Here is a 23,649-nt window from a genome sequence, read left to right as displayed (position 1 = left end):
ATAGCTGTCTACATGCCCTTGGATTACACATTGCAGCCTATCCACATTGATTCATGTGTGATAAGACATGCATGTGTCAGTGGTAGTCATTATATTTGACATAGTTAGTATGTGTGACAACATAAGTGACTGTGAATTTACTCATTCATGGGATGTCTGCTACTGTTTGACAGGCTTGCAACACACATGTAAATGAACATCAGGCATCCAGTACTTGTCAAACATGTTTTGGATGCTTCAAACAATGTGAAGGCTTGACCACAGATTCCTACTTGGTATTTTTCAGCCTAGATTAGCAGGTCTGCACAATTTGGGCAGCTGCAAAGTGAGTCATGTGCATGAATCAAGGTGGTTGTGGGACACAATGGAGATATACATTATTTGATGATGTGAGCAAATTGTATATATCTGGCATTTGATTTAATATTTCTGCTACATATGTGCAATACATTCATACATTCATACATCTCATACTGAACAGTTTGTGTCCAGCACAATTTTTCAGTCTAGTTTGACAGTGCTACACAGCTTGAAGCTAAGTTGATAACAATATGATGCCTGAACAGGTGATACAACAACAATTTTATGTGTGTCTGCAGTACATCAGGTCTCAGACTCTTTAGGCAGCATGAGCTTGTGGTAGCACAGCTGATGTTGTTGGCAGAAATCTATGCACCAGAATGCAGAATGTGTCAGCCATGTGCAAATTATGTAGAGTACAACAATTCACACGAAGCCATCTGGTAATATGTTGTAAAGCCAGTGTTCAAGATGGACATGACATTGTTGTATGGCCACAACAAAGCAGCACTTTACATAGTGCACTACTTATAATAGTATGATGTACAATGCCAGTAAGCACATACAGTCCACATTGAATTGACTCAACACTGTATCATTTTTATTTGACCTATATTGTCAGAAACAGGAACTGCAGTGTTTATGCAAATTGTCTTTGACGGCTAGGCCTGCGTCTTCCACAAAACTGTGTGCACTGGCATCAACAACAGATAGCTGTTGGCAAACCCTGGCATGCCCAATGTAGACCGATTGTGGATAGGGAAAATCAGGATTGGTGCACTGAGTAGGGGTGAACAATCAAAGTGCACATGATCATATACAAAGGGCACTGCATATTGTGTGGCATGCACCAACACAACAATGGGTTTACAGTGGAGACATCCTACTTTGTTCCATCTCCAATCTTTGTTTCAATGTCCACTGCTATAAGTGAGAGCTGTGTGGCTCAGATTTTTGCTTACCTTTTCTTTAACAGTTATATGAAATTCTGCAGTTCAGTTTCAGTTTGGAAAGATTTATTCGATCATTAAAAACAATCATAAAAGCACATACAAACACAGCAAGTATAACATGACGATAAAATATGGGGGCATCAATCATAGGCAATGACCATTGGTTAATTAAAAGAAAAGACCATGCTTTTCCTAGAAGCCACAGATTTCAGGATATATACAGCTGTAAAAAAACACACATCAGGTTCATCAAGTGCAAATAGCAGCCTCATAGCAGAATTAACAGATGACACAGAGTATTTAAAAAAAGTGGCTTAAGATAAGCAATACGAAAGTACAAGTACAGAGGGCAAATAAACAAAAAGTGCACAGTACTTTGCTTCGTGCTCCCATCACATGGGCAGAAAACAGAGGTATGTTTTTTTATACAGGGGAAGGCCACCAAATTGTGTACGATACCTAATCTTAACCTAGTGAGGACGTACCGATGAGAGGGCCAAGTGACCACCTTTAAATACTTTGGAAAGCCAGAACTAACCAAGTTGTTATCATAATAAAATTGATGGGTTAAGAGCTGGCTTGAGGCGTCACTACGCCGTTTGGCTTTTTCCCCCAGATATGTAAGTTTTAGCTCCTTCTTGGGGATATCAATAGCACTGGCTGGATCTTCTAAAACGTTCAGGTCAAATATATGTTTAAAAGATGTTACCACGTAATTAAGCCAGGGGATCAAGGAGCATTTGTCCAAACGGAGACAATCATTAATGATTCTCCTGGTGAAGCCTGTTTCCTCCTTAGCCCATATCGATCGCCAGGCAAGTAGGGGTCTTAGTCCAATGAGGTCTGTTAAATACTCCAACCTTACTACCTGGTGTGTCAGCCCAGTAGAGGCAGATGTTGGGAGGCAGAAGAGTTTTTTTAGAAATGTATTTTCCTCTACTTGCAGATCCCCATGAGGACAGTGACCCCAAACTCCAGAACCATAAAGAGCTACTGAGGCACATCTATGACGATATATATGCAACATGTCATGTACACGTCTACTACCCAGTTTGGAAGCAAATCTGCAGTTAATACCCATGCATGCAAGAATTTTGTGTAGTGATATTTTATTTCACAAGGTAAGATTATGTGGCCTTTTTTAAGATGAAGGTAATTATCTGGTCAGGAGACCTTTCCCAGGAGAATGTGCACACTTTTTCAGGAAATGGCATGGTTCCTTATCTATACTTATTAACGCTGTTTACTTCAATAACGATCATAAGTCATCATATCAATAATTCATCTGTTCTATATTTTCAGGATTATTCATTTGCTTCAGTGAACTCCAGTCCGCTGCTCATTATATAGACATCATATTATTATTGCAATCCATATATACAAAACACCCAATGCATTTCGGATCATTCCGAGGACCCTTTCTCAGGGGTCGAAAAAATAATAAACAAGAAGCTATTCAGTCAAAGTTTCCAAATACATGGTACACATATTACATGTAATGCTATCATGTCACTTTCAAAATTAATTTACAAATGATCATGCCTAACTCATGTCCAAACTATCTTGTGCAAAAAATACGAGGTTGAAACCTCAGCTATATCATCCTACTTATCGATGTTGAAAAAGTTGTACATGTCGTAATCTCTGTCCTTGATGTTACCGGGATTAACTGCTCAAAAACGCTAATGTGTATGCACAGCCGCTTTTATCTCACCTCAATGAACAATACTCGTCTGGCTTTAAGATGGTTAAAGCAAGAATAACTTGCCTATAAAAAAAGGCACTGTTCAAGCCTAACCAGACAGTCCTTACTGAATGCGCGTGCAGATATTAACATCTTATAAGCTCGCATTCAATGCGGTTTAAAAAAAGAACTCTAACCAAAGAGTTAGTCATGGATTCTAACTGCGCTGTTATGGCAAAGAGTAAATGCGTTCACTTACCTCTTCTCCCAATCAGGAAATTTCAAACGCTCTCCCTGACTACGTTTCGTACAGCGTGATATGCAACGTGGCTATATCACGTGACAGGTCACCGCGGTATATTTAAAGGAGCCGGTTCCACAGCTCGTGAATGCACCGATTAAAGTTGCAGAAGCAAACAATAAAAAAACGAGTATGAGTGGAAAAAGGGAATGGTTACTCGCCTACAATTACTCTTCCGCATATGCATAAACACATATAGGGTAATGGAACCGACATCATCTCATGTGATATAGTTGAAACTTCATTCCTGTTAAATGCTATAATGCCAATGCCTCCTATAACATGATCAACAATCAATATACACAAAAAAAACTTAAGATCCAAAGAAAAAATTCAAAGAAAACATGGTAATTCAATCCGGTTGTTCAACCCGAACGGTTGTGTGGAGTTCAATTTTTTGATCCATAGAAATTCAGCTCTTAACAGTTGTTTATGTGGATCAATGCCTGGACAACATTTCAAAGATTCAAGTATTGTAAAACTTAATTGAGACACATTGTGTCCTGTTTCCAAGCAGTGCATGGCTACTGACGATTTTTCGTGCTTCAGTCTTATATTGCTCTTATGTTCTGTTATTCATATTTAACTTTTAATTACAGTTATTCCTACGTAGATTTTGCCACAAGGACACTTAGTGGCATATACTATGTTCTTAGTGTCACAAGTACTCGTGTGTTTAAGATCAATTTTATAACCTTTTGATGGATATACTAGTTTATTGCCTTTTATTACATTGTTGCAATGAGTGCAGTTCCCACAAGTTAACATGCCTTTGAATTTAATAGATGGTTCTTTCGTAGCCTTCTTGGATAGTAATTCCTTTAAGTTCTATGAGCGTTGAAACGCAAATATCATTTTGTCCTTGGTAATACAACTTAAGTCAATTTCATCCTCAATCAAATGCCAATGGTTTTTAATGATGTTTTTGATTTTGTGAGCCTCAGTAGAATGCTTCAAAATGCATATGTTCAAATTTTCATTCTCTTTGGTCTTATATTCAAGAAGAGTTGATCCTTCCATATGCTGACCTTTATCAATCGATTCACTGATCAGTGTTTTAGGATATCCTCTCCTTATAAATCTATCAGCGTAGCTTTTTATAGTTTCCACAGCATCTTCTTCTGTATTTGTAATTTTTTCAACCTTAAAAACTGTGATTCCTGTTTCCGTATATATGCAGGAGGCACAAGTAGAACATGGGTGCAGTCAATTTTCCCCAAGACAGGAGAAAAAACAGTAATGTCATAGAAGCCTTGCTTGTTGTCAAGTTATTCTTGCACAGTGTTAGGGAAGCATAGAGTGCTGCGGCATCAGGCTGATGATGGCATCCAAGACAGTTGGGAAGAACCTTAAGAAGGCTGACTGTGAGACTCCACCCACTCTGGTAGTGGTTGGTTGGAAGGTACCAGAGGCCAACATATGCTGCAATGCAAGTAGCTTTATCTGCGGAGGTATGTTTGTGCAGCGCTGTGATTGTGCCTGCAGCCTCTGTACTATCTGGGTGAGTATGCGTAGGAGTGAGGTCCTTTTCCGCCTGTAGTGGGCTATCACATCCTCTGGCCAGAGGTCTAACAGGGTGATGCGTTTGTGGTATACCTGCTCTCTTCTTTGGCCCTGCCTCTGTAGTGGTACTGGTGGTTTTGGTCTTCTTGGAGCTCCAAGCTGCAGTTGGAGTTCCTCCATGGTGTCATTAGGTAAGCAAATGGGGCTCTGGGTGAGTCTCCCTAATATACAGGTGTTTTTGCACCAAGTCCTGCTGACAGAAGCGGTGATGCATAAAACAGACGTTTACGCGGTTAAATTCCTGCAAACTGCGGATAGTGGCAACTCGTAAACACAGTGAAAAAAAGCCGCCTTAGCATCAAAAAATTGACGAAACAGCGTGTTAACTCCTTGTACATATGCCCCATAGTTAGCATGAGTCCCTTTATCTGCTCCTGAATAACCTTATAAAATTATGTGGGGATTAGGTTGGGCCAGCCTATTTCCCTCTAGGTGGACTAGACATTGCTACCACAATCTCCCTTCAGCTGAATGGATGATCTAATTGTTCCCTCTTAAATTGACAGAAATTCACCCACCGTGGACTCCAAGTATTTAAGTATTGGCTCTTCACGCTTGCCCGCCAGGCTTCCCCGATCTTCTGAATATAAAGCCTGACAACATTTATAACAGGCTGACTGGATTTCAATGGCTTCAGATACCAGCCCTATTAGGGGATCCCTCACCATACTGATTTTGCTTCTTATAAATTCCTGCCTAGTCCTACCTGCAAGAAGATGCCCCACCCTTTTGCTACACTCGTACATTTTTTCTTGATGAGCAATTGCTTTGTCTATTGCCCTGTTTCGTTTTTCCCCGATTGCTGCCTTATCGAGTACTATTTCCATTTGGGATTCCTATACCCCTTTTTTCTGCTGCAGGGCGGTAATTAGCTTTCTTCTGCCTTGGCCAGCCTTTGTTAGAGAAGCCGCAGCCAATCCTTTCCATTTTCCTTTTTCTAATCAAGAATTGAATTGCCTGCTTGTGTGGTGTCCCAAACTATGACAAGTGAGGCCATTTCCAAATTCCTTGGCAAGAAATCTGGGATCCACTCCCTCATGTGTCCCAAATTGGTTTCTTCCAATAAAAGTACTCTTTCAAATGTTTAAGAAGGGGGCCTTTCAGAAGAGCCCCCGCCATCCACCTCTAATACTAATGTGCTTTGATCTAAAAGAAATCTTGTAAAACATTCAATTGTGCCCTTCTGTCTAACTTTGGATTGTACAAAAATATAATCCAACCCTACATGTTTCTGGTGGGGTGCAGAATAGAAGGTAAGCACGTGTTCTAGAGGTCTCATTTTAGCCCATGCATCACACAGTCTGTGCACCTGGCATAAATTACAAACTGCTTGAAATACTTTGAGCTTCCTTCCCATGTATTTTTGCAAAGGTCCACAACCACATGAAAGATTGAAATTGAAATCCCCACATATAACAATAGGGAGCTGCCAGTGTGACAATTCATTAGATGACCACTCTAGTAGAGAAGGATCATCAATATTGCTGCCATAGATAGAGCATAAGTTAAAACAGGGGTACCCTGGGGATCTACACATGGCTATAACCCAATGCCCTAATGTGTCCACCCGGATTTGGGGACACTGTATTGTTTTGTTGCGGGTTAAAATTGCACCCCACGTGTGTGAGTCCCTTGGGTTGTCTTCCCAACTAGGCTATGCCCAAGTGCTTTAGAAGATCTTTTGGTTTACCTTCTAAGTGAGTTTCTTACAGACAATGTCTGCCTGTAATAATTGCAACCCTTGTGACACCATCTGCCGGCTGAACTCATTTAAGCCACATATATTTATCGTAGCTATCCGTAGTATACCCATTTTTATGTTCTAATGCCCTTAACCACACTTTAATCTTCAACTGTCCAAATGAACACTCCACACTCCAACCAAATGAGACTAGTCCCACAGAAACAATTGCCTGCCTAAGTCCTTCCACACACTCTTTTATGTGTACCACCCTTCCTCCCTCCCTACCAACCCCCCACCCCTCCCACGTACACAGGCAATCAGGCATAGCCTGAGCTATGTGTGTCTAACACACTGCCCCACCGTCTCTCTCATCAACGATACTCATTTTACACCAATTGCTCAGGCCCAATATTCCAGTAACAACCTAAGCAGCATGGAAAAGCAACTGTCTGCTCAATTGGAGGGGTTCCCTTCTTTTTCCTTTCTTCTTTTTTTATTTAGGTAGTTTGCGCTTGAATCTCTGAAGTGAAGCTACGAAGAGTTCCTTTGTATTTGATTTTAAGCATTGCCCGATTCTGGACCTCTGTTTGAAAGGGAGAAGACAACTGTTATAAACGCCAGCATCTTTCCACCGTTTCATGAGCAAAGTCTGGTTTAGCAAAAATGAAACACCGTCGCAGGCTTTTGGAGCATTAGGGTGAGCTTGATCATACACTAGTTGCCTCAATAGGAAGTTCCCAGGTCTTTCATGTTGGTGCTTTTTCAGCATTAGTGGAATTCCGTGAGCATGTTGAATTTAGGAGTCCCAATCCCATTTTAGTTGATCGGGGAATGCACTCCTCAATAAATTCACAATATACGATCTAGGGTTGCTGCCTTCCACTCCCTCCGTAATCCCTAAAAAGCATAGATTAGATCAGGCAGAGCAGGTAATATCTTCCCTCTATGCTGCCGTGAAGAGCTAGAGGGATCAGTACTCAATGGGGTATCAAGCTTTACTTTCCCCAGGCCTCCCTTTATTTGGCCTTCTGCCTCCGCATCTATTCTTTGTTCCACGGTCTCCTCTGTGACTAGCTGGCTTTTTCTCCATTTTGAGCTAAGTTCCCAAGGCAGGGAGACTGTTGGACTTGGCCCTTTTTCACCTGAATTTTTTTGCTTTTGTGGGAATCAACGTCGTGTTTGAGAATCTGAAATACAAATGTTATATGTAATGCAATGGTGTGCGCACCTGTAATTACCCCATTGTAAGAATGCACCTTGGTAAAATGCTACTTTTAAAATGGGTGCCATGGCTGTGTGTTGTGCCGCCTGACTGAGGTGGGTTAGCAGTCTAGTTGTTTCCCAGCAACCCCAGCTTTTAGAGGATAACCTGACACCCAGGGTTCTCTACACCTCCCCTTGAGCCAGACAGGTCTTGGTTCCCCAGACGCTTCTAGAAGCTTCTGGCACTGTCTGGTAGGTGGGGTAAGGGGCATATAAATAGGGGGGCTGTGCCACCATGTGCTCAGAAAGAGCGTGGACTTGAACGTGAGGGGACTTGCTGCCAGGAGGTACCGCCACATGGGCCTGTGTGCTGACTCCTGTGCCCAACTGTAACCCCTCTGCTGTCCACAGGGCTAGTGAGAGCCCCACTGCCGGAGTCAAGGCTACTGTATCAGGAGGAGTGCCACGTTACAGAGGAGGATGGTTCTTAGGACCTATAGCCCTGTCCTGATAAGTGCCCACTGACTGCTGACCTTGCCCAGTAGTGCCTACTGCTCTGCTACCGAGCGCCTGAAGGAGAAGAGCACTATATTGGACTGGCCTGTGCTCCCTGCCTGCACCCTAGCGCCTCGTGGGACCTTGACTCATGCCCTGCGCAAGGTGAGCGCTATAATTGGTGGGCTCTACACTTGAATTTATGGTATCCTGCCTGTCATCTAGCGCTTGGCGAGGGTGGCGCTATGTTCTGATTATCAAAAAATCATTGGGGGAAGGAATCATTTGTCCTGAGTAACCAGGGTTTGTTTACTATTCGTTTCGGATACCGATAAAAAACCCTCATTCACCTACCTAGGCTCGGATGGCGGTGTATCTTGGTTCTCCACCTTTTTATTAGCAACGTGACAGCATCATCATCGGGTTTGATCGTATGCTTCCTCCACCTGGAAGTGAACCACTGGTTAGTACAGTAGTGATTAGTGATGAAAGTGTGAGTGAGAAGTACTAAATAAAAAGCTTAGATGACCAGACAGGACAAACTTCTATTGGGTCTGAAAAACAGGCTTGGTTAAAAATGTGGGCGTGCGTCAGAAGTTAAGTTATGGGGCTTCCGCATGGTATAATGTCCATAAAAAGGTCAACATATTTCAGCCACAAACTGCCCAGAGGGGGTCAAGTTGGCTTTATTCAGGACCTAGAATATATAGTGAATAATATAACTGGGCAGGATGACACCATACCTCGCTGTTGCTGCCGAGGTAGAACCACGCACAGGAGCCACACTGGACTCCACTTCCCAGGCTCCCCCCGCCCTCGTCGCCCTACTCAGCGCCCAGAGGTGCTTAAATCGGAAGGAGGCACCCTGCTGCCCGAGATACCTCGCTGTTGCTGCCAGTGGTAGAGACATGCACAGGAGCCACACCGGACTACAATTCCCAGGCACCCCACGCAGTCGTCACGCTACTCAGCGCCCGGAGGCGCTTCAATCGGAAGGAGGCACACCACTGCGCGAGACGCGCCCGGGAAAGCCCGCGCCAAGGGCAGGCCCATCTGAGCCAGTCAGAGGTCGAAGGAGGCCGGGCGGGCGCCATTATTGACATTTTAAGAACTATTGGAAGCCTATTGTCACCTGTTGAACTGTGATAGTGAGGTACAGGGTTTAACACGCTACTTACAATTAGAGAATGTATTGTATTATATTGAGTGAGTAACAGGGCAGTAAACCCTGAGCAAATTTAAATCGTTAACAGGACAGGGAGTCGTAGGGATTCTGGACGCTTTTCTACTAAGGGCCAAGTCGGCTCTAATACATGAAATTGCACTCACTGAGCGTAGATTATCATTGGAGCTACAGTGCCCCCTAAGTCACTCGGTTATAAATGTTTTCAAAACTTTTCACACACCTGCAGTGAAGGGACAAGGGGGTAGAGCAAAGGGCGGGCTTTGTACATACATATCAAACCAGCTAGCCATAGACAAAATGGAATTAAAGTAGGGGATAGTTATTATCAGTTGATCAAACTACATCAAAGCCTGACTCATTGCATTGTTTTGGTTAATTTTTATAATAACATTCTACCAGATAAGCTTGGAAAGGTTGTAAAAAATATTGGCAGTGAGCTTAATTCATTCTGTAATGTTAGTACAAAGGACACAATGATAACCTTTGTGGGGGGATTTCAACTGTGCCTTATTCCCACATGAGGATAGTAGAATCTGTGGTGCTAATGACGAAGAGGGCATATGTAACACTCATTTTTGCTATACACTGGCGGGGGAATTGTTTAACGACTGATCTTGAATACTGAGCTGGATTTTGTGAATGATTTACTGGGTAGAGCTATCTCCATGCCCAATTCATTTAATGGAATAGGTTTATCCTCAACCATAGACTATATATTAGTATCCCCCAACTATGCATCCAGGCTGCTCTCTTTTAATGTTGGTGATAACTTCCCTCTATGCCTAAAGATCAGTCTGCCATCACATAGGTATGTTAGGGGCGGATGATGCCACAGTTTGTCTGAGCAACTTAGCTTCCCACAACAGTATCTTACCATCCTTTCAGATAATATCAGCCGAGGTCAGGGAGTTAATATTTGTTCAACTCCGTAATAAAGTCAAAAGTCAGGGGTGGTTCGACACCAAATGCCACAAGCATGCCCCAACCTTAAGAATGAGTTACATAGGCAGGGCAGAATTTCAAATAATGTTAGGCAGGAAAGAATGGATTATAGACTGGCCCTTAAGGAAAGAAGATGTGCTATGAGAAGGGAAGCCTGGGAATCCCTTCACAGTGCGGCACAACAGAACTATAGTGCCGCCTTTTGGAGAGCAGTGAAAACGCCGTTTTTACAACCTGCAGGCGGTACCTCCATAGAAATCGCCATACCTGCGGAGTCCTGGATCAGACACTTTTCAAAGGTGTATGACCAGCAGGGAATCCTTAATTTACCAGTTATTGATATGTTAGAGGAAAATATTGAAAAAGTAGACTTGCAGTTCACACTGGAGGAAGTGGAGTGAGCTCTGTCAGTGAGCCAGGGAGGTTAGGCTCCCAGCCCTGACGAAGTACCAGTGGACCTGTTCAAATCAAATACAGCTCTCTGGGGGCCCTTAGTAACCCAGGTTATTAACGCCAGTTGTCTGTATTCAATGTTGAAGACCTGGGTGGAATCTATTATTGTTCCAATTTTTAAAAAAGGGGATCGTAATGATCCTGGGTGTTATAGGCCCATATCCTTATTGGACTCCATGGTAAAAGTAGCTGGGCAAGTCAATCTCAATTCAATTCAAAAGTCTTTATTCGATTACATAATCATGAAAGACATTTACATTTAAAACAATAATGTCCTAACATTCCATCCTCATTAAATAGCAAAATTACACTAGAAATAAGTCCTTAATTACTCCATCAATAAATACAAATATACAATAAATTAGTCTAAAACATATTTAAAAACACAGTTGGGCATCACAAATCTCAAGCCATGGTACAATAAACCAGAATTTAAGTAAAAGCAGATTAAACATAATCTCATTATGGTAGACCTATCGTATCCATTATCATTATTGATTAATCAGTCTGTGGGCACGGGTCATCCACATACCATGTAAAAATTTGGTGATCGCGATTATAGTTAATTCATTTCCATCTGTTTTTAAAATCCTTAGTGCTTCGGAACCTGAAGTAATCCCCATCATGTGACAAATTGGCTTCAGCCATTTGTACCTCAGTTTCTTATAAACAAGGCAAATAAATAAGATGTGAGCTGTTATTTCTGATTGTGTTGAACAAAACGGACATTCCGGCAGGAACCTGTACCCCATTTACCAGTAAATGATTTAATAGGAAGGGTACCTATCCTAAATTGGTGGTACCATTTCCTATCACTGGGTACCGTGATAAGGTCCCAGTACACTTCGTAGTCAGATGCAAGTTTGGTCTCTAGAAAGTCTCTTGACAGTGAGGGACTCGTCAGGGACATGAAACGTTTCATAGTGACCATGTTCCAGTAAAGCCCCCTCAAATCCTTTCGGGATGGAAATTCACTATTTGTTGGATTTTGCCACAACCTGTTAAGTCCCATATCAGTATATTTGGCCTTTACCTGCCTCAGCCATGAAATTTTGCCCGCACTGTCAGCGTCCCTGATCTCAAGTAGGGCTTGTGCATGCTGGGTAAGCTCGGGGGTGACCCAGAGCCTCCTCCAGTAAACCACTGGTCTGAAGCGAGCCACATCCTCTAAAAACTGGCTCCCCAATTTATAATAGAGCGGTATTAGGGAAGTCAATTGAGGCAAGCCTGTCATACCCTTCATACATTTATTTTGCGAGGTCGTGAGTGGCGCTAAGTTGCTGAAACTCCAGAATTCAGCCCCATACAAAACTGAAGCTGCAATTTTTGCATTATAGATTTTTAGCACAGGGGCAATCAGCTTCGTAAAGGATAAACAGTGTTCTTTCAGCAAAGCGCGAGGTAGTTCTGCATGTTTAAGTAGCAACTGATCCAAGTGTGGGTTCCAATTAAGCCTGGAGCCTAGTGTGATGCCAAGATACGTAAAAGCATGGGTCTGCTCGAGTATAACATCGTTCATGGTAACTCTCCCTCTTACAGTTTTTTGTTTGTGTAGTACCATGAACTTGGTCTTGTCTACGTTAATTTTGAGGCCAAAATCCTGGCAAAACATCTCAAATCTCCCTATGACCTTCTGCAGGCCTTGTTGGGTTTTTGAAATTTACAGGGTGTCGTCGGCGAAAATTAACAGGGGTATCTTCCTACCATCTAAAGTTGGAGCATCAGTAGGGTGGTTCTCAAAGTACTTGGTCACCCTGTTAATGTAAAGAGAAAATAAAGTTGGTGCCAGTACACACCCCTGTCGAACCCCTCTAGTGATATGGATTCTATCTGTAAACTTGTCCTTGCTGGCCCCAGCGAACTTGGGCAAAGTTTACTTCATTAAGTTTAATTAAAAAAGCCAGCAGGTCCAAAGGCATTCCCTGTTCTGCGAGGACTCTCCACAACTTGGCTCACGGGACTAAGTCGAAAGCCGACTTTAAGTCTGCAAAAGCGGCATATATTCTGCCTCCATTAAGGATCGCCACACGCCAGTAAATTAAAACAAATCTAAAAACATGTTCTATTGTGCTCTGATGTGATCGAAACCCGGCCTGTAAAGGCGAGAGGATATCAAACTAGTCAATTGAACCCTGGATTATACTTAACACAAGCCTGGCTGTCACCTTCTGAATGCAGTCAATTAAACTAATAGGCCTGTAGTTACCAGGACCTGATCTGTCCCCTTTTTTAAAAATTGGTATGATCTCTGCAACCATCCAAGACTCAGGGATTGGAGAACCCTTTGTGATAGCATTCACTAAGATCTGTATATATGTTACCCACAAAGCCTTATTATGCAAGAACAGGTCAGCAGGAACACAATAAAGCCCGGGCGCTCTGCCACTCGGTACAGTATTAAGTGCAGCTTCAACTTCCAGCTTAGTAAAATACAGTGCAGGAGTACCAACTTGAGTAATCAGAGGACTCTGCGATAATTCACATTCTCGGGCATCATTGGCAAACTGTGTCTTAAAGTGCAAAACCCAGTGTTCGGGAGCTACATGGTTGTTTGGCATGTGGCTCGGCTTTCCCTTACCCCACTTACCAAGTGCCACTATGCAACCATGTTCCAGTCTTGGCTAGCACAGTATAGCTCTTGCCAATGTTCCTCATTCCATTTCTTTTTCACTTTCTGTTGTGCTAACTTATACTACACCCGTGCATTGTGGATCCTATCCCTATTCTTGGATCCTATCGCCATAGCTAGTGCTTTGTATGCCACCCTACATGTTATCCCATACCATGAGTCAGCAGGGGCCTTTACAGAGATTTTTGGTTTTACTATTTTAGATATAAAAAAGCCCTTAAGCTTATTAAAAAGTTCATTATGAACTGTTGTAATATTGGACTATTCTCCTTGTTGGTTGAGACAATTTTGGAGGTCTGTGGTCGCCTTAGTCACCAACATGTTAATAGCCTCCAGCTGATCCTCTTTATTTATATATTTCGACCATTTTACTCCCCTGGTGTCATTACTTAGATGAAGTTCTACACCAGCGGGAAGACCATCTTTTATGCAATTGCCTACTGGTATGAGTGCTAGCACCAGGGGATTATGGCCACTTACCACCCTCTCCTGGATGATCATATCTATTAAGTATGGTCAAAATTTGCGAATTCGCCGTCCGCAAATTCGTGCAAAATGGCAAAAAAAATCTGCGAGTTCGTGAATTTTCCTGCGAACTCGCTGATTTTTGTGCCATTTGTACAAATATGTGACCACGTGTGCCTGTAACTTTGCCAGCGCGCCAAAAGGCGCCGAGGTGCCTTGAGTGAGCTGGCCATTATAGTGGGGATGGGCGGGAAGACGTTTCATACCGCTAATCTGTGCTGGACGTGGCCAAACGGGCGGGGCTTCTATGCGAGTTCATATGCATCTTGTTTATAAAGCGTCAGAGACCGAGCAGAGCAGCAGATGAGGAGAAAGCAGCCTCCTGGTCACAGGAGCTACACGGGGATGGCACTCGGGAAACTCACGGACACAAAAATACGTTTGGCACTGGACCCAGAATCCTTCAGATGTTCAAGATAGCTGTGCTGCGCGTGTTGGTATAAAGCCATTCTGATCCTGCTCAGTGGGTTCAGGCACATGCAGCTGCTGCTGCTGGACAATGTCCCCTCTCATACTAAACTGCCCCGTACAGGCATATGCTGGCGCTGGGCAGTAGGGTGCAGTGGCATGCGGGTGCTCCACGCCTGGTACATGCGCATACAGGTGCCGGGGGGAACACGTGTTTATTGGTGCTGTGTAGCAAGTTATGACTTTACATTTTGACTACACCAGATGGTTGTACCACCTACACGGATCAGGAGCATCCAGGCACCAGACTTCATGGTGCAAGAGCATAATGGTGCTGTGCGGTACGGGTATATGTACTGGGGGCAGGGGGGCACTTAGCACAATCTGTGCTCACACCCAGAGGGCTCCCAAGCAATTGAGCACAAATGATTTTCACACTGAGAGGGCTCCGGGGCAGTTCAGCAGCACGGGGGCTCACACCCACTGGGCCCGGGGCAATTCAGTAGCGCATGGGCTCACAACCCCTGGGCAGCTCAGCAGCGCGGGGGCTCACACCCACAGGGCTCCCGGACAGTTTAGCAGCGCCACCCTATGGTTCATCACTACCACCCTCTGGTTCATCACTGCCACCCTCTGGTTCACCACTGACACCCTATGTTTCATCATTGCCACCCTCTGGTTCACCACTGCCACCCTCTGGTTCACCACTGTCACCCTCTGGTTCATCACTGCCACCCTCTGGTTCATCACAGCACCCTCTGGTTCGCCAATGGCACCCTCTGGTTAATCACTGTCACTCTCTGGTTCATCGCTGCCACCCTCTGGTTCATCACTGCCCCCTCTGGTTCACCACTGCCACCAACTGGATCATCACTGCCACCTTCTGGTTCACCAGTGCCACCCTCTGGTTCATCACTGTCACCCTCTGGTTCACCACTGCCGCCCTCTGGTTCATCACTGACACCCACTGGTTCATCACTGCCACCCTCTGATTCATCACTGCCACCCTCTGGTTCGCCACTGCCACCCTCTGGATCATCACTGCCACCCTTTGGTTCATCACTGCCACCATCTGGTTCACCAGTGCCACCCTCTGGATCATCAATGTCACCCTCTGGTTTATCACTGCCACCCTCTGGTTCATCACAGCACCCTTTAGTTCACCAATGCCACCCTCTGGTTCATCACTGCCACCCTCTGGTTCACCACTGACACCCTCTGGATCATCACTGTCACTCTCTGGTTCACCACTGCCACCCTCTGGTTCACCACGGCCACCCTCTGGTTCATCACCGCCACCCTCTGGTTCATCACAGCACCCTCTGGTTCACCCCTGCCACCCTCTGGTTCATCACTGCCACCCTCTGGTTCATCACTGCCACCCTCTGGTACATCACTGCCACCCTCTGGTTCATCACTGACACCCTCTGCTTCACCACTGCCACCCTCTGGTGCACCACTGCCACCCTCTGATTCATCACAGCACCCTCTGGTTCACCACTGCCATCCTCTGGTTCACCACTGCCACCCTCTGGTTCACCCCTGCCACCATCTGGTTCATCACAGCACCCTCTGGTTCACCACTGTCACCCTCTGGTTCACCACTGTCACCCTCTGGTTCACCACTGTCACCCTCTGGATCACCACTGTCACCCTCTGGGTCACCACTGCCACCCTCTGGTTCATCACTAACACCCTCTGGTTCACCACTGCCACCCTCTGGTTCATCACTGTTACCCTCTGGTTCATCACTACCACCCTCTGGTTCATCACAGCACCCTCTGGTTCACCACTGCCACCCTCTGGTTCACCACTGCCACCCACTGGTTCACCACTGCCACCCTCTGGTTCACCACTGCCACCCTCTGGTTCATCACTACCACCCTCTGGTTCATCACAGCACCCTCTGGTTCACCACTGCCACCCTCTGGTTCACCACTGCCACCCACTGGTTCACCACTGCCACCCTCTGGTTCACCACTGCCACCCTCTGGTTCATCACTGTCACCCTCTGGTTCATCACTGCCACCCTCTGGTTCATCACTGCCACCCTCTGGTTCATCACTGCCACCCTCTGGTTCACCACAGCCACCCTCTGGTTCACCACTGCCACCCGCATCTATAAGTAGGTGAGCCATGCTTGTCCGATTTTGTCCTCCCGTTGACTGCCCTTAATCCATGCTCCAAGCAGAGCGCTTTAAGCTGTAAGGCCGCCTCCGACCACTTCTTGATCGGATTCAATGTTAATTGCGGGATATCCCATATCAAATCTTCCTCTTGGCCTAACTCTATATGTTTGTATATAGCGGCTCGAAGGAGCAGTTAAAATCCCCAGCGACCACTATGTTTCCCTCTCCATTGTACAAATTGAGGTAGGAATCAAGAAGGGCAACAGTGCCTGAGGCTTTCCCTCCAGGAGAAACTCTATAGCAAATACATAAAAAAGTATAAGGTCCTCTACACCGAGGACTCTTATCTTAATTATTAGGATGTCATTACTATCCGTGTCCAACTGCTGAGCTGTATACCTGTTGCCTTTGTCTTACCCAAATAGTTAGCCCCCCCATCGGCCTCCCCCTATGCCCAGCAATAGCAGGTTTATAGAAATGTATGTAACCTAGTCTAAACTCAGGACCCACTGACCAGGTTTCTTGTAAGACCACGATTTCATTGGTTTCAATAAAGGATAACCAGTCAGATGACTGTAATTCATTCTTCGACCGGCAATATTCCATGATGTCAGAAAAACATTTTGTGCCCCATTTCATGACTCACCGGAAGTGTGCTCCTTGCTGCCCCCATTTGCTATACATGTGTCAGTTCTGACAAGCAGTGGGCTGTTTTCTTCTTGGTGTATCTTAGTGGGGCTTACACTTACTCTGTGGTGGTGCTTCTAGTATTTGGTCTATCTGAAGGGATAATTATTTCAGGAGGAAAACCCTCTGAATTTTGACTGTTGTAGTTTAAACCCGACTCTCCCTTGTCTCTTCTATCTGGATGCGTGGGGGTACGGTGTTTAGATATGAGACCCAGTCAATCGTTTTCCTCCAATGTGCTCAGTGCCTCATATCTGTTATGGATCGGGACTACACAATCGGAAGGGCCTAACAAATGTCCTGAATTCCTGTAAGATCCCCCTCCTGTGTTTACATTTGCTCGATAAAAGAACCCCAGGGGGAGGACATTAATAGCATCTTTCCAGATTTTAAAAGGAGCTGCCCTTTCCAGAATACACCTAACTATTTGTGGAGGCCTAAAGCTTATAACTACACTGTCCCCAGCTATGCCTTTTTCAGAGTTTCCCACCCAGGCCATCCTTCTGACCATCATGAATTCTTTAAATAGATGATTTCTGAGCCCAGTTTTTAAATCCAAGAAATGGAGGGCCTTATTCTTTAGAGACGACCAATGTTCCTCCTCATGTGATTTCAATCGAGGGACATTGGCCTGTACTATAGTGTGTGGCGTTGGCTCTGGTGGTAGATCAAGAAAAACCCTTTTCGACTTTTCCCCTCCTTCTCCCTGATATCTCACCACAGGTCCATTTGACACTTGTTGGCGTGTGTGTGAGGCATTAGATACTGATGTAGGTTGTGCGGGAGGATTTGGGGGGCACTCTGGATGTGGATAGGGGTTAAAGGATTTGGGTGAGCTACTGCCTAAACTTGTGGTCTGAATGAGTTTCCAGCCCGACTAGACCCTATGGCCTCTGGGAGGCTACTCCCTTTATTTTGTCAGTCAGTCAAAAAACTTTATTCGGTTAATTAAAACCATAAAAGCAGTGCATAATACATAGAAACAAATTTTAAAAAATACAATTAAACAGATGAAGCGAATTGATTGCTACTCCTTCTAAGTACATAATAAACACATTCATAAAAAGGGGTTGGTAGATAAGGGGAACACCTATGTCAGCATGTTGGAAACATTCTTGCCAAAGTTGATACAGGAAGTCAGATTTGATGATTAAGTGGTGCGGCAACTCTTAATTTATTCTGTCTGGCGGCTGCTACTAAAAAACAAGCTACACCATATGCAACCGGCACCGAGTTCAACATCTGGAGATATAATAGTGCTGGCCGTACCTGGACGAAATTCAAAGGTTTCAAGATGGGAACAAGAAATTTTTTCCGCGGCGCCATATAATGCTCACAGAACATGACCAGGTGCAGAGTGTCCTGTGTTGAAAAACAGTCACATGTACAGGGGGGAAGGTTTTCTGGAATACCCCATTCTGTGTACGAGCCAAGGATAAGGTGGATCAAATTAAATCTGAACCTTATGAGCAGAAAGCGATGGTAAGGCTTTGTGACATATTTTAAATAGGGTTCCATAGCTGTAGTTGTGGAAAGTTGGAAGAGTGATCTCACCGTAGGTTTACTGAGTTCAACCGATTCTCTTTCGCATTCCAACAAAGTCCGAAAGTGCTGCTTCACCCATTTTACATCCTCTTTTTTAAGATTTTGCGGTAGCGAGTACATTTCCGGTCGCCCTAGCCTCGCACATGCCGCTCTAACATATGCCAGCCAGGGTATAGTGTGAGCTTTGTCCAGAGATATACAATCTTTAAGGATGCAATGATTTAAGCGGATTTCCTCATTTGTCCAGGTTTTAATCCAGCAAAGTATTGGGGACATTTTTAGGAGATCAGAGACATATCCCATGCCTATTTCATTATGGGTTGAATGTGTGGGAGAAGATTTCGGGAGTGTCAGCAGGGCCCGTATAAAGTTGTTTTCAGCGATTTGTATGCCTGGAGTTGGGACGTAGCCCCAAATGTCTGCCCCATAGGATGCTATTGGCACACATTTGGCTCTGTAGATCCTGGTCATGGCTTCCATAGGTTTCGAGCCCAATTTTTTGGAGAAGCTCAGAAGTGCTGTGATGGATCTAATGACTCCTTTTTCCTTGAATTTCATTTGTGGTTTCCAAGTTCCTCTCTCGTCAAAAGTGACGCCCAGGTAGCAGAAGGAGGGCACCCTCAGAATTGGTGAGTTGTTAGAGCTAAAGGATCTAATCTTCATATTTTTCTTTCGAGAGCCTACGACCATAACATGGGATTTGGCAGTGTTAATTTTTAGGTCGAGGGCTTCCATGAAGAGGCCAAAATGGTCCAAAAGTCTTTGCAGACCTATACCAGTCCGCGCTATAAGAACAGCGTCATCCGCGTATAGGAGGACCGGGATAGGTAGCCCCCCCATACGCGGAATGTCCAGGGTGGCTGGGTTCAAAAATTTCCCCAAGGCATTGATGTACAGTGTGAAGAGGAGAGGGGCCAGGATGCACCCTTGTCTGACCCCTCTCCCTGATCTGAACTTTGCTGTACACCTTCCATCCCTCGTTGCTCTAACAGACGCAAACAAATTCAAATGGAGGTCGTGTAAAAAACTAACCAAGGTAGTGTCCAAACCCATATTTCGTAAGATGGACCATAGTTTTGAGCGATTGACCAAATCAAAAGCGGAAGATAAATCCATAAACCCCGAATAAAGAAGCCCCCCTTCACCACAGTGTATTTGCTAATAATTAGATGAAGGTTCAAGCATTGGTCGATTGTCCCTCGGTGTGCCCTGAAGCCGTACTGCAAGTCTGAAAGGATCCCGCTCTCCTCCAGCCAATCCCCCAATCTGTGCAAGATGACTCTGCCTAAGATCTTGACGGCAGAGTCCAACAGGGAGATTGGTCTATAGCAGGCCGGGTCCGCCCTATTCCCTTTCTTAAATATAGGCACTATTATAGAGGTGGACCAAGAGGTTGGGAAGCCAGCTGTAGGAATCGCATTAAAAACGTTGGTCAAAATCTTTGACCAGAATTGTGGGTACTGTATGTAGAGATCAGCGGGTACCCCATCGGGTCCTGGGGCCTTGTGTTTACTGGTATCTCTAATCGCCCTTTCGACTTCCATAGTGTTGAAATCCATAACCAAGTTGGCGTGGTCATGGGTATTGACAGGTGAGGCAGGGACTGTAGATTCATAGATTTTGCCAAAATGGGCTAGCCATCTGTTGTCCTCTATGACACAGTCTAAGTCCGATGACCCATTATCTGAAAAAAAGGGCTGATTTAAAATGGCCCAAAACTTCTTGCTATCTCTTAGCACATCCACAGATAAAAGGCTATTCCAAGCTTCCTCCTTGATTTGGGTTTTACGCTTATCAACTACGTTTTTATATTCCTTCCTTAACTTGGCCACTATTGACCTGTCTCTCGGTTTTTGTTTAATGGCTTTTAAAAGAGCACTATGTATCCTCGAACATTCCTTGTCGAACCATTTATGAGTCTTTATTTTCGCTTGCCCAACTGACCTTCTTTCCAAATTTTTACTGATCCTTGGACAGATCTCCTCATATGCGACCAAAACCTTGGGGCCCTCGGCAGATGGGTCCAAACACACTGCCATATTGGCCTCGGACTCTTGGGCGAGTGAATGAAAGAATTCTTCTGGGACAATCATCTCCCATTTTAAGCGCCTTCCCTGATCTTTAGACTTCAAATCCTTTGGAGCTGCCACGTTCAGCGAACTGCCGGTACGAAAGCAGTCTAGGTCCAAGGTCAGGAGGACAGGATAATGATCGCTTGAGATAAGATCAATCACACTAGTCTATGACAGTGTTGGCATCTCTCCCGACAAAAGTTGGGGCTCTAGGCTCGCTAATGCGTTGGTCCAATTCGTAGAGGTTTAGATTAGCTAAAGGGAACTCTAGGAACTCGCCTTCGGATGTATGCTCGAAATGAGGAATGGCTTCAGCTGATATACCCCCATATCTATCGTTAAAACAACTTCCCTCGCAGGGGTGAATGTTAAAATCCCCCAGAATAACCAGTTCTGGGAGGGTAGTGCGATCACGCCTATAGGCTGACAAAAAGTTTAACAAAGAAATCAAATGTTCGTTTGCAGTGACTGACTCCTTTGAGTTATAAAAATTAATCAAAAGAAAAGTCTTTGAATTAGGGAGGGTCCACTCCACCGCAAGCATATTTGTTGATGCGGTATCTATTTTTTTGAAAACCCCTACTAGATCTAGGGAGCACAATATGAGTAAGCCACCCTTTGCTCTCCCTCTTACTCTGAGGTTCCGTGACGATTTGAACCCGTGTTTTCAACATTGTCGTAAATACATAATTTTGGTATCAGCGAACCGCAAATGGTCCATTTAGTATATCCTGGTGTTTTCGCCATGCTACGAGCAAGAGTACTCCTGCTACAAACACATTTCTGATCTACCCATGGCATCCATCTTAGATCATGGCAGCCATTTTGTGTTTCTTGCCCTCACATAGACAATGGACACGCAATGACCTCTGATTGCTTCATTTCGATTAAGGACACGTAGGCTTAGCTGGAGATTCACCTCTCTAGTGACACGTGCACCTTAGAACAGAACACGCTGTAGCTGCATGACTCGACAAAGGCTGCCTCCTCTGCCCGAGGCCAGTCCTGCTATACTGGTTTTCGTATTCTTTGGCCTGATCATGATTAGGCGGCCGAAGCTGATAACCTTGCCCATTTACGACCCACAAACATCTCTTATCCTGCTTTTCTATCTCCTACACCTGGCTCTGCTCCTTTCCTTCTGGCCCTTTATTAGGGGGAGGTAACGAAATTTACGATGAGGCGGTCCGGCTCTTGAATGAAATGTTGACATGGGATTGTGATGGAATTGTGGGAACCCCTCTTCGTAATGTTTGACATCAGATATTATCAACGATTCTTGTGTAACGCCAAATATTTATTGTTTAGGACACAAAGGTTTGGGAATGTACCAGCATGTAAAGAATTTGCCTGAAGGCCAATATTTAGTATATAAGGAGCAACCCTTCTTGTACAAATCGAACAGGCTCCTAGATACTGCCCGTGTGTAGTTTCTGTGACTTCTGTGTCCCTGCAGTAATAAACCTTTGGTCTTTGACGCCACCATCGAGAAGCCCGTGTTTCTGTTTATTTGTGCACCGAGACAGGTAGAACTCCGGGGTCTTCGGGTGTTATCCCTGACACCTCTGGACGGAACCAAAAAGTCCAGAACTCCAATTGGCGCCCAACGTGGTGCGACGTCATTCGGTACCGGTCCAAAAGCCTGAAGAGTTCGAAAAGCTTCGTGTGAAGATTCCTGAGGGAGGCGCCCCACTTCATCGATCCCGGCATATCGCAAAAGTGGCCCGACGTTCTCTTCCACGAGGGTTCCCGTTCGGACGGCTGCAGTGGTCCGTTGCCTTGACCGTCGCCCTGTCTTGGACCCGAGGTGCAGTCCTTAGTACGGCGAGACGTAGACGGGTTTCTCCTTGGTGACGTCTTCAGTGCCTCAGTTAAGTATTTAGTGGTTGCTAGTTGGTTACTTCGTAAGGGTTGTCAAAATCCTTTTAGTTCTTGGTTTGGTTTGGTTTCGTAAGATTATCACTGGTTGTTACGATAATCTATTGGTTTAGTTTGGGTATCGATACATTTGTTCGCTTTTGGTAGGCCTAAGTTCTTGGTTCGAGTGCACATTTCTGTTTGTGTTTTTGTTTGTCCTGTGTTCCGGATTATAAAATGGTAAGTCGGAAAAATTGTATGTTGTCGTGTTTTGGTTGCAACAGTGATTCCCGGTTGGAGGACTCATGTCTGGTTCCTCCGATTGGAACTCCTCTATATGATTTATACTGTAAGTTTGGTGTGGGTCCGATATCTTATAATGAGGAATGGATCCGATACACCGAGAAAGACGGTGTCCTTAGTTGGCCACTGCATGGTAGTTTCGAACCCGAGGTCCTTGATAATTTGGAAGTGAAGTTGTTTAAGAAGAAAGCCCGGCCGGCAATGTTTGATTCTTTCCGTTATTGGCGAAAAGAATCCAAACAGAGAGAAATTAAAAAGCTGAAGAAAGAACAGAAAGAACAAGAGTTGACTTTAGAACAGGCTGCTAAGCAGCTGCAACTTAATGAGTCCGAAAAAGCAATAGAGGTGGCTACTAGAGAGCATAATTTAGCGATGGACAAGTGCTACCCTGCCTTGCCATCGAGTACAACTAAGGCGGTAGAGGACTCTGAGAATGATCCTCTGTTGTCTTATCTGTTAAGGTCACCCCCACCGTATGCACAGGGTGCTACGGCTCCACCTGTACCGAATATACAATTACCGGTTGCTGGACAACCTGGTATTCCTGCTCCTGCCCCTCTGAATCAAGCTTCTGTACTTCCTGTGGGCAATGTTAATGTTCCTTCGGCACCCCCTCTTCCAGGGTTGCCGGCTTCTTTACCTGTACCTGCACCACTTATACCTGCTGTTTTACAAGCTCCTTTGTCTGATACTCCTACTGTTCCTGTTCTATCTATTCCAACTGCCACTG

Source organism: Lissotriton vulgaris, chromosome 1_1, assembly GCF_964263255.1.
Source record: "Lissotriton vulgaris chromosome 1_1, aLisVul1.2, whole genome shotgun sequence".
Taxonomy (NCBI): domain Eukaryota; kingdom Metazoa; phylum Chordata; class Amphibia; order Caudata; family Salamandridae; genus Lissotriton; species Lissotriton vulgaris.
The sequence above is the reverse complement of the archived record's forward strand: the minus strand, read 5'-3'. Positions refer to the sequence as shown.